General features: G+C 35.9%; 1 pseudogene; it reads right to left on the minus strand.

Annotated features, from left to right (window-relative positions):
* Positions 1–6,937: 6,937 nt before the first annotated feature.
* LOC105469975 (heterogeneous nuclear ribonucleoprotein A1-like) lies at positions 6,938–8,025 on the minus strand (annotated as a pseudogene).
* Positions 8,026–11,524: the final 3,499 nt, after the last annotated feature.

Raw genomic sequence — 11,524 nt, forward strand, 5'->3', positions numbered from 1 at the left:
CTTGACTTCCCAGCAACTCTGGGTGCCCCACAACACATGGCACGGAGCCCACTGGGTGTTCCCAGTGCTTTTCAGAACCCACCCCAAAACAGTGAGGGTCTCCAACCAGGGAAAGAAGAATTAAAGCTGCCAAGACCCCATTTTGTTTTTCCATAAGTATCCAAAAGGGCATTTTATACTTCTGTTAACATTCTATATGTTTTTGTATATATACATTTCATTGTCCATTTCTTTTTCTTTTGTGTGTGTGTGTGTGTGTGTGTGTGTTTTGTTTGTTTGTTTTGTTGTTGTTGTTTGAGACAGAGTCTCATTTCTATTGCCCAGGCTGGAGTGCAGTGGTGCAATCTCGGCTCACTGCAACCTCTGCCTCCTGGGTTCAAGCGATTCTCTCGCCTCAGCCACCCAAGTAGCTGGGATTACAGGCATGCCCCACTAGGTCCAGCTAATTTTTTTTGTATTTTTAGTGAGACTAAAGGTTTTAGTGGGTTTTGCCATGTTGGCCAGGTTGGTTTCAAACTCTGGGTCTCAAGTGATCCACCCGCCTCGGCCTCCCAAAGTGCTGGGATTACAGGCATGAGTCACCGTGCCCGTTCCCATTTTATAAACTGAGTTATTTGTTGTCTTATTATTGAGCTGTGAGAGTTGTTCATAAATTCTGGATACAAGTCACTTACCAAATATGTGTTTTGCACATATTTTCTGCCCACTGTGGCTTATCTTCTTACAGTCATAGTAGCCTTTCAAAGAACAGAAACTTTTCATTTTGATGAAGTCCAATTTATCAATTTTTCTCTTAAGGTTCATGCTTTTTATGTTCTCTTTAGGAAATATTTGCCTGTCTTAAAGTCAGGAAGATGAAGATTTGACATTAACTGTAGGATCCATTTTGAATTAATTTTTGCATATGGTTCAAGTTAAAGATTAAGATTTTTTTGTGCATGTGGAGGTCCAAATGTTTTAATATTATTCGTTGAAAAACCTATGCTTTCTCCATTGATTGATTGTGGAACTTTGTTGAAAATAAATTGACTATATATGTATAGGTCTATTTATGGTTTCTATTCTGTTCCATTGATCTATATGTCCACTCTTATGCCAATTCCACACTGTCCTGATTATTATAATAAGTTATGAAACCGGGTAGTGTGAATCCTCTAACTTGTTCTTCCTTTTCAAAATGATTTTGGCTACTATCGGTTCTTTGTTTTCCCATATGAATTTTAGAATCAGCTTGTAAATTTTGAAAAGCCTCCTGGAATATTGATTAGGATTGTGCTGAATTTATACATCAGTTTCGGGGAATTGATGTTTAATATTGAGTCTTCTGATTTATGAATATGGTATGTCTGTTCATTTATTTGAGTCGTCTTTGATTTCTTTCACACATATCTTGCACATACTTACTAAGATGCATCCCTTTGTATTTTTTGTTTGTTTTTTGAGATAGGATTTCTCTCTATCACCCAGGCTGGAGTGCAATGGTGTCATCTTGGCTCACTGCAACCTCTGCCTTGAGAACTCAAGCTATCCCCCAACCTCAGCCTCCCGAATAGCTGGGACTACAAGTGCACACCACGATGCCTGGCTAATTTTTGTAGTTTTTGTAGAGGCGGGGTTTCCTCATATTGCCCAGGCTGTTGTCAAACTCCTGAGTGCAAGTGATCCACTGGCCTCAGCCTTCCAAAGTGTTGGAATTATAGGCGTGAGCCACCATGCCAACTATTTTGCTTTTGTGCTCTGATAAATGGTACTGTTTTATAAATTTTATTTCTAATCATTCGCTTGTAGTATATACAAATACAGATTTTTGTATATTGACTTTGTTTCCTCTGATGTTGCTACATTCTCTTAATAGTCTTAATTGGTTTTTTGTAGATTCTTTAGAATTTTTTACCCACATGATCATGTTGACAAATAAGGACAGTTATATTTCTTCCTTTCCAATCTGAATGCCTTCTATTTCTTTTCTTTGTCTCATTGAGCTTGTGAGGATCTCTACTATGATGTTGAATAGAAGTGCTGAGAGTGAATATTTTTTTTTTCATTCTTGGGGGAAAGCCTTCAGTTTTTCACCAATGGTATGAGTTTACCTGTAGGTTCTTAATAGATACCCTAATCAGGTTGAGAAATTTCTGTTTATTCACTTCTATTAGTTTGCTTATAATTTTTTTAAAGTCATAAATGTGAATTGAATTTTGTCAAATACTTGTTCTGCAACTATTGAGATGCTTACATAGTTTCTTCTTCTTTTTCTTTTTCTTTTTTAGTCTGTTGATACTGTGAATTACCTTGGTTGATGTTTGAATGTTGAGCCAACCTTGCATTCCTGGAATAAACCTTACTTGGTCATGATCTTTTAAAATATATTATTGGGGCTGGGTGCAGTGACAGCTCACATCTGTAATCCCAACACTTTGGGAGGCTGAGACAGGCAGATTTCTTGAGCTCAGGAGTTTAAGACCAGCCTGGGCAACATAGCAAACTCCATCTCTACAAAAAATACAAAAATTAGCTGAGCATGGTGCCTGTAGTCCCAGCTACTTGGGAGGCTGAGGTGAGAGGATCTCTTGAGCCTCAAAGGTGGAGGAGGTTGCAGTGAGCTGAGATTGTGCCACTGCACTCTAGCCTGGACAACAGAGGGAGACTCTCTCTCTCTCTCTCTCTCTCTCTGTGTGTGTGTGTGTGTGTGTGTGTATGTATTTTGATTTTTTATATATATATACACACATATATATGTATTTGGATTAGATTTACTAAATTTTAAAGAAATGTTTGCATCAGTGTTCATAATAGTCTGTGGTTTACTTTCTTTTCATGTTGTCTTTGGTATCAGGATAGTGCTGGCCTCAGAATGAGCTGGGAAGTGTTCCATCCTCTTCTATTTTCTGGAAGAGTTTGTGTAGAACTGATCTTATTTCCTTCTTAGACGTTTGGTAGAAATCACAAGTAAAACCCTCTGGGATTGAACTCTTTTTGTGAGAATATTTTAAACTCTGAATTTAGTTCATTTCTACATAGAGAGCTATTCAGGTCATATATTTCTTGTCAAGTGAGTTTTGGTAATTTGTATCTTTCAGAGGATTTGTCCATTTCATCTAAGTTATCAGTTTTATTGATACAAAGTTGTTTGTAAAGTTGTTCATAAAAGTGGCATAAAATTTTTCCTTTATTTTTCTTTTAAATATTTATTGGATATTTATGAGTAATGTCTCTCTCCTGTTTCATTCCTCATAGTGATAATTTGTGTCTTTTCTCTTTTTTTCTTGATTAGTTTGGCTAGATGTTTATCAACTTTATGTATCTTTTTTTCAAAAAACACTTCATTATTTTTATTCTTTCTCTGTTTTTAATTCCATTTATTCCTGTTACTCTCTTTATTGTTCCCTTCTTTCTGCTCGCTTTGGGATTACTTTATTCTTTTTCTAGTTGCTTAATGTAGAATATATTATTGATTTCAGGCCCTTTCTGTTTTGTAATATCAGCATTTTGTAACATAAATTTCTCTCTAAGCATTACTCTAACTGAAAAAGCTATAGAGTATGTTGGGTTGTGTTTTTATTATCATTCTATTTAAAATAGGTTTAATTTTCCTTGTAACCTTCTCTTTGATTTATGAATTATTTAAAAATGCATTGCTCAATTTCCAAATATTTGTGTATGTTCCAAATATCTTTCTGTTTGATTATATTTAACTGATTTCTGGTTTAATTTTGTTCAAATGATTATACTTTTTGTGATGTTGTTTTTTGTAAACATGTTGAGATTTGTTTCATGGCATAGAATATGGTTTATTTTCATGTTTGTTCAATGTGCACTTGAAAAGATTGTGTATTCTACTATTTGGGTTAGACTGTGCTATAAATGCCAATTAGGTCATGTTGGTCGATCTCTGCGTGACTTCAATATATTGAAACTTGTTTTGTGGTTCATTATATGGTCTATGTTGCTGAACATACCTTACGGGATTGGAAAAATAATATGTATTTTTTGTTATTACAGATTTCTTTGTGGTTATTATTTACTAAGAGAGAGAGTAAAAATCTTTACTTATAACTTAGAAATTGTCTATTTTTCCTTTAATTCTGTATAATTTTGCTTCATAAATTATAAAGCTGTTATGTTGAGTATATACATTTTTATGATTCATTTTATGATGTTGAATATATACATATTTATAATTCATATGTCTTCCTGATTAGTTTACCCATTTATAATTATGAAATGACCCTTTTTTTAACCTCTGTAACATTTTTTCTGCCATTAAGATAGCCACCATAGATCTCTTATGCTTAGCGTTTACCTGCTGTATTTTTAAAAATCTATTTTCTTTCAATCGCTCTGGATTTTTATTTTTAAAGTGCATCTCTTAGTTGCACTTGGTTTTTAAAGTGCTCCTCTTAGTTTGCACTATTTTTTAGTATACTTTGACAATCTCAGCCTTTTCATTAGAGGGTTACTCAAAACATTTGGTGTAGTTATTTATATAGTTGAATTTGAATTAATAACTTTATGATTAGTTTTCTGTCTCTTTTTTTAATTTTTAAATAATTTTTCTTTCCCCCCTTTTCTATTTTATTTCACTTTGAATCCTTTTTCTAGCATTTCATTTAAATTCATCAATTGGCTTTTATCTATACATCTTTGCATTTCTTTTTGTTAGTTGTACCAGGAATTACAACATATATCCTTAACTTTTCATGGTTTATTTAAAATTAATATTATACCACTTCATGAAAATATGGTACAATATTTTGCAGCCTCTATATGTCTTAGTCCACCTAATTTCATTCTTTATGCCATAGTTCTCATAGTATTACTTCTACACACATTATAAATCCCATAAGATAATATACTTTTTTGTTTAAACAGTTCTATGCATTTCAAAGAAAAGAGAGATCATAATAATAGTCGTTTTATTTACACAAATATTAACAACTTTTGATACGTTTCATTCCTTCCTAGATATCCGAGTTTTCATATAGTATCATTTCCCTTCACCCTGAAGAATTTTCTCTGCCTTTTTTGGTCATGTAGTCCTGCTAGCAACAAGTTCTCTTAGTCTACTTTAACTAAAAATATCTTAGTTATCCGAAGAATACTTTCACTAGATGTTGAATTCTGAGATGACAGTGTTTTTCTTTTGGCTCTTAAAAAAATGTTTCACTGTTCTCTGGCTTCCACAGTTTCTGATGAAACACTCATTGATATTCAAATCATTGCTCCTCTATAAGTAATGTGTCATTTTTATCTAACTGCTTTCAAGATTTTCTCTTTATCTTTGGTTTCATCAATTTAACTGTAATATGCCTAGATGTGATTTTCTTCTTATCTATTCTATTTTTGGTTCTCTAAGTTTCTTGAACCTTCAAGTATATATTTTTCACCAAATTTGAGCCATTTCCAGCAATTATTTATTTGAATATATTTTCTGCTGCATTTTCTCTCTTCTCTGGGATTTCGACTACACCTATGGTGGATCTTTTGATACAGTCTTACAGGGTCTGGAATCTTTGTTCACTTCATACAATCTTTTCTTCCCCTTTCTGTTATTCAGATTGAAGACTTTCTCCTGATCTATCTTCAAGTTCATTGGTTCTTCCTTTATTTCCATTCTTCTGTTAAGCCCATCAGTACCTTTTTAAAAAACTTCAGAGATTATACTTTTCATTTGTAGATTTTCCATTTGGGGTGTGTGTGTGTGTGTGTGTGTGTGTGTGTGTGTGTGTGTGTACCTGTATGTGTGCTGTTTTCATATATTTTCCTCTACTTGCTTGAGCACAATTATAATAACTGCTTTAAAATTTTTATATGCTCATTTTAACATCTGTGTTATCTCAGGGTTGGTCTTTGCTGATTTTCTTTTTTTCTTGATAATTGGTTAGATTTTTCTGATCTTCATGTGTCAAATATTTTTGGATTGTACCCTAACATTGTGAACATTATATTCACAATGTGAATGTGAAAAACACTGTCACCTCAGAATTCTACTTCCAGTGAAAGTATTCTTTCAGGAATAAAGAAGAAAACTATTAAGAAGATATTTTTAGATAAAGAAGACTGAGAGAACTTGTTACTGACAGAACTATATGACAAAATAAAAAGCAAAGAAAATTCTTCAGAGTGAAGGTAAATTATACTACCTGAAAACTCAGTTCACTTATTTTTTTCCTAACTTGGATGCTCACAATCTGCCCAGGTATGCATGGATCCAGGGCTATGCAGAAATTAGGGTAGAGATTTTGCACAGAATTTGGGACTTCTCCTCTCTAGCTGTGTCCTTTACAGAATCCCTCCTCACTTCTCAGTGGCTTCAGTTGCCCTGAACTCTGTCCTCTAGTTTTTTTTTTTTTTTTTTCATTTCATTCAAGAGAATTAAATCATTTATTGATTACACATGATAATGGATGATACACAAGCTTCATTCCCATCTATAATTTTATCTGGTACCATTATTCGGTTTAGATATATTGCATAGGATGTGCCAACAATCACTTTTATAACCAATAATTCCATGATTTTGCTTGGGTAATCCCTTTCAATGGTGAACTTTAGGTCACAACAGTAACTATCAGTTCAACTACACCGAGGTTTCCAAAGACAATGGCTTCTCCACCCAAGCAGATTGTATATAAATTCCAAATAGAACCTGGCATCATCCTGAAGGAATTCTAACTTCACACTGTTGGGGAAATTTGCCAAGATGGCTTCAGAGTAGACTAACTTTACACAGCACCTTAAAAAAAAGACATTTATTCAGCGTCACGATCAGACTATTACATTTAGCAATCAACAGCATGGGTGCAAAAAAAAATCTGCATTAAAACCCTTTGTTGGAATGCTTTACACTTTCCACAGAACAGAAACTAAAATAACCTATTATATAATTAGTCACAAATACAGTCCTTGAGTTTTTTGCCCATACACGTATTTGTCTAAAACATGTCTTCTTTGTAGCAGCTAGGCCCTGCCACCACTGTGCTTGACTGAGTTCACAACTCTGTTGTAACCTGTAGCTTCCCTGTCACTTCTCTGGCTCTCCTCTCCCGCTAAGCTTTGTTTCCTAATTAAAATCTTCTGCCACTGCCATAGCTACTGCTGCTGCTGGAACCACCATAGCCACCTTGGTTTCATGGTTTTGCAAAGTATTGGCCTCCACCGCCATAGGGGCCAGAGCTTCAGCCTCCAAAATTTCCTCCCTTCATGGGTCCAAAATTTGAAGACTGATTGTTATAATTGCCAAAATCATTGTAGCTTCCACCACCTCCAAAATTACTTCCATCATTACCAAATCCATTATAGCCATCCCCACTGCCACCATATCCACCACCACCACGGCTGCCATCAAAGCCACCACGACCACTGAAGTTTCCTCCACGACCAAAGTTGTCATTCCCACCAAAACCACCTCCACGACCACCACCAAAGTTTCCAGAACCACTTCGACCTCTTTGGCTGGATGAAGCACTAGCCACCTCTTGCTTTGACAGGGCTTTCCTAACTTCACAGTTGTGGCCATTCACAGTATGGTATTTCTGAATGACAATCTTATCCATGGAGTCATGGTCATCAAAGGTTACAAAAGCAAAGCCCCTTTTCTTGCCACTGCCTCAGTCAGTCATGATTTCAATCACTTCAATTTTTCTATACTGTTCAAAATTATCTCTTAGGTGATGTTCTTCAGTGTCTTCTTTAATGCCACCAACAAATATCTTTTTCACAGTTAAGTGGGCACCTGGTCTTTGAGAATCTTCTCTTGAGACATCTCTCTTTGGTTCCACAACTCTTCCATCCACTTTGTATGGCCTTGCATTCATAGCTGTATCCACCTCCTCCACAGTGGCTTATGTGACAAACCCAAAGCCCCTGGAGCTTGGTGTTTGGATCTCTCATTACCACGCAGTCCTGGAGCATTCCCCATTGCTCAAAATGGCTCCTCAGGCTCTCATTGGTTGTTTCAAAGCTCAACCCTCCAATGAAGAGCTTCCTTAGCTGTTCGGGCTCTGTAGGAGACTCTGACTTACACATGATGGCAGGGAGAAGAGAGACTTTAAGGATGCTTCTTCCGCGGCGTCCACAGGCAGAAAAGGGTCCTCTGGTTTTTTCAGGCCAGAAAGACTATTGGTTTTCTAGCAGAGATTTAGCTACTTTGTGTAGTACTGATTTAGACCTGGAACAAAGGCTAAAAGCCACACGTGTGAGCAATTCAATCTGTGCCATTCCTGTTTTCCAAGTGTAGATGCCTCTCCAGAATCTACTTGCTTACCATCATTCTTCAGGCCCAGGTCATTTTTTTTTTTTTTTTGATATGTTTATCCAAGTTTATATTGTTCTCTCTGGGAGGATCAGATCCATTCGTCATATTGGCAGTGAAAATCTCCTTTTGCCTTTGTTTTGTCTATACACTTACTTCTGTTATATTTATTTTAGGCCTGTTTGACATATGTATGACAAAATGTGTCCAACATAAAATAAACTTTTATTTTGCCGAGTTCTAACAACGTTGAAATGAGCAAAAATCTAGAAGTACTAAGATGAAGCCTATTGACACCTCCTCCAGTTTTTCACAAGAAAGGGTTCATTCTTGTGTGTTCTAACATTTCTGAAGTGCAGACCTTTGCAGGACACTTTCCCACAACAAAGGTAAAGCCATTAGCTCAAATTAGGAGACCACTGAGTGGGAAGAACTTGAAAGGAGCCATGCTAGGTAAACAACACCCCACTCCATATTGGGAGACTTGCCCCTTGCAACCCCCTTAGATGATTCATTTACTCATTAATACTTATGGAGCACCTCATATGTGTCATATGTGGTGCTAAGTGATAGTGAAATGATTAGCAGCAACTTACTAGGGGAGCCAGATGTTAAACAACAGCCCACAGATACAGAATTTTAAACTGTGATTGGTGCCATGCATGAAAAGCATTGATGCTACAAGAATGCATAATGGGGAACTTGGCTCAGCCTGAGAAGTCACAGAAGGCTTCCCTCAGGAGCAAAAAGTCATTTAAAAGGAAGTAAAAGTTAACTGTGTGTGCTAGTTGGGGTAGTTCCAGTTAGAAGGAACAGCATGTGTGAAGATCCAGAGGTCAGAGGGAGGATTGAAAATGCAAAGAATGGAGAGCAGACTAGTGAGCTAGAGCCTGAAGGACAGTGAAATGAGTAGCACAAGATAAATCCATAGAGGACAGAGTCATGGCCAGGCAAACTTTGTGATCCAGTTTAGAAATATGTTTTTCTTTTTCTTCTCTTGCCTCATCTTCCTTCTCCTTTTACCCTTTGTTGAACAATGAAAATAACCTATAGATTTATTCAAAGAAAACCCAGTGACCTTCTCTTGCCCCCTCCCTGTCCAACTCCATAGCGACAACCACCATCGAGGTTTCTAGAACTATTTCACAAACACAAAAACATATGTGGAAATGTAAAGCTTCTTCTTAAAAAAACTGATATGCAGCAAGAAGGGAGATGGGGTTCTATACACAATGTTTTGAACCTTCCTTGCTTCATTTGATAATACACAAAGAGACTTTTCCACATCAACACAGTTAGATGTACACCAATATTTTCAAGAGCTGCACGGTACTCCAGTGGACAGACATGCCATGATTTATTTACTCAGTGTCTGATTGATGGATATTTTAAGTTTCTTCTATTCTTTGTTATTACAAACAATGCAGCAATGAACACTCTTGTAAAGACATATTTGGACACAGGGAGGGGAACAGCACACACTGGGGTCTGTCAGGTGGTTGCAGCAAGGGGAAGGAGAGTGTTAGGACAAATACCTAATGCATGCAGGGCTTAAAACCTAGATGATGGGTTGATAGGTACAGAAAACCACCATGGCACATGTATACCTGTGTAACAAACCTACACATTCAGCACATGTATCCCGGAACTTAAAGTAAATATATATATATCATATTTAAAATATATACATATATTTTAAAGACATATTTGGGTACATTTGTGAGTATATGTGTAGGATAAATTAGTTTTGGTGGAATTTCTTGGTGAAAAAAATATGCACATTTACAATTTTTATAGACATTGCATAATTGTCCCGCAGAGATGTTTGTCTAGGGCCATTTCATCATTAAAATGTTCTGTAGGCATAGTTTATCATTAGGGGTCTAGGAACAGGTTTGGGCACTGAAAAGCCTATATTAGCTTCCTAACACAAAGGGAAACTGCAATTTGAGATCAATAAATATTTCATCAAATAGCTCTACAATGTATTACTTGTAATGTTATTATTCCTAAAAAGTTCATTATATTTGAAAAAAAAATTGTAGGCTATATATTTTACTCATTTTGCAGGAATTCACAAGTATATGAATTCTTGTTGATAAATGGCCTATCATAAAATAGCCTATTATAAATTCAATAGCCCATTATAAAAATTACTTATAGCCAAGACATTTCAAAAGAAAAATTATTTTAAAAACCCTTTCAATATTTCAATATCAGCAAAAATTACACTTACTATGAATGTATGTGTAGTTTAATATATTTTATATACTGTAGGGTATGGCTTTCAAAAGTAAGACTGCCTGAGACCTGTGAAGGTTTTTAAATACCTTAATTGTACAACCATGTAGGAACTTGCCTGTATCTTTATATTCTCATCAACTTGCATATTTTCACAACCTTTTATTTATGCCAATATGATAAGCAAATCTTTTGCTTATTTCTTAGTTTCATATTTATTTAATTACGGCAGCTAAGAACCCTTTTGTGTATTCATATGCCCTTTCCCTCTTTTATGTTGGCTAAAGGAGAGCCAAATTTTTTTATTTGTTTGTTTGTTTGTTTTGATGGGGGTCGGCTCTCAAGGAGGTGAAAATGTGGGTCTGATTTAGGTTATGCTGAGTTGCAATATCGCTGAGATACCCAGTGGAAAAGCAGAAGAACCATGGGAATACCAGAGAGGCAAGCTCTTTTGATAGGATGTTTCCATTTGGATGAATCTTAGTTCCACATTGAGGATCTAAGCTCAACGAACCCCTTCATGGTTTCAATTCATAATGTTTCACTCAGAGAGCTCAACTTGGATCCAGAGATTGGCACAGATTTAAGAAACTGCTGAATGATTTTCCCGCTGGGAGAAAGGGCCATTGGTTTAAACAGAAATACATACTCATTTTAGCCATTCATTTCTGGCTCTAACTTTTTTTCTTTTAATTTAAGAATAATATCAAATGTTCAGAAAAGTTGCAAAAACAATACAAAGAATACCGTTTTTATCAGTCACCTAGTGCTAGTTATCAATTTCTGTATAAAGATCTACTCCAAAACCTGATGGCTTAAAACAAGCACCATTATAAGTATATATTATTCTTTTCTATGACAAGAATTTGGGCAGAGCTCAGTTTAGTGATTTACGTTCAATGTGGTGTTCACAGAAGTCATAGGATAGTATTTGGCAAGTGGATGGATGGGTCTGGAGAATCCAAAAGAGCTTCTGGCACCTTGCTGAGGATGGCTGGAAGGCTGGGTCCAATGGGAACTATTGACAGGAAC

The sequence above is a fragment of the Macaca nemestrina genome, chromosome 2 (genome assembly GCF_043159975.1).
Source record: "Macaca nemestrina isolate mMacNem1 chromosome 2, mMacNem.hap1, whole genome shotgun sequence".
Lineage (NCBI taxonomy): Eukaryota > Metazoa > Chordata > Mammalia > Primates > Cercopithecidae > Macaca > Macaca nemestrina.